Below are 943 nucleotides of genomic sequence, written 5' to 3'. Positions count from 1 at the left end.
GTGCTCGATGTTTGTAGAGGATAGCAAAAGCTATTAGATGCGAACAATATTCTATTTTTCTTGTTTCGCTCCAAGGCTCCACATTATAGGTCCTTGGCTTTAATGAATTTGCTCAGGGGTTCTCTTTTCGGGCTATAGGGTCTTGAAGCTGGTAGAAGGGTTCAAAATACGCGAGCACCATATCAAAGGAACTGCGGAGCTCTTGTTGCTTCTTCATTGTTTTAATTCGTATTAATGGGAGGACTACCATAATTTGTGGAAGTATGAAAACGTTTTTACATGGAAGGTTGATAAAAGTATATACGTCTGCATTATCGTTTGCCTTGACGATATAGAAATTAATGTGTCATATTGTTTATTCTAATACATACTGCATTATTAATCAACTGTAGCTTATTACGTTAGGTAAAAGTGTGTCAGGACACATGACCTTGTAAGGTGATTTCGAGAAGAGTAGTATATTTATAAAACTAATACTGTCTGCTCTCGAAACGTTAGAATGAACAAAATGTATTCAGATGTACATGACAAATGTTTAAATGTCACATCAGACAGTACATATTCTAAAATTAGAACAATACAGAAAAGATACGCATGGCCCCTGCTCAAGGATGACACGCAAATTGGTGAAGCGTTCTATGTTTTTAATAGAAAGGAAAAAAAAAGAGGAAAGGAAAAAAGAAATAAAAAAGAGTTCAACAAATTTACCAATTGGTCAAATAAACAATATTTTGTACAAACGATTGACTAAAGCATAAAATGTTGATTGACATTAAACGATTTTCAAATCATTCTTATTTCACACATGTAGGTACATGTCCACCAATTTGGTATCGGAGGTACTACCCATCCAAAACCTTTGCTTCTGTCAATACGTATATATCCTGAGCCGTTCGGTTCACCTGGGATCCATTTGAAGTAGGTCATAGGTGTACCATCGAAG

General features: G+C 35.5%; 1 non-coding gene across 1 annotated transcript; it reads left to right on the top strand.

The window, feature by feature from the left end:
- The first annotated feature begins 541 nt into the window (after nt 1-541).
- On the top strand, nt 542-646 carry LOC127723960 (U6 spliceosomal RNA). Its single transcript, XR_007992280.1, has one exon. It is a non-coding gene; the product is annotated as a U6 spliceosomal RNA (small nuclear RNA).
- Nucleotides 647-943: the final 297 nt, after the last annotated feature.

The sequence above is a fragment of the Mytilus californianus genome, unplaced genomic scaffold (genome assembly GCF_021869535.1).
Source record: "Mytilus californianus isolate M0D057914Y unplaced genomic scaffold, xbMytCali1.0.p SCAF_13, whole genome shotgun sequence".
Classification (NCBI taxonomy): domain Eukaryota; kingdom Metazoa; phylum Mollusca; class Bivalvia; order Mytilida; family Mytilidae; genus Mytilus; species Mytilus californianus.
Note: the sequence above shows the minus strand (reverse complement) of the source record. Positions and strands in the feature narration are given on the sequence as shown.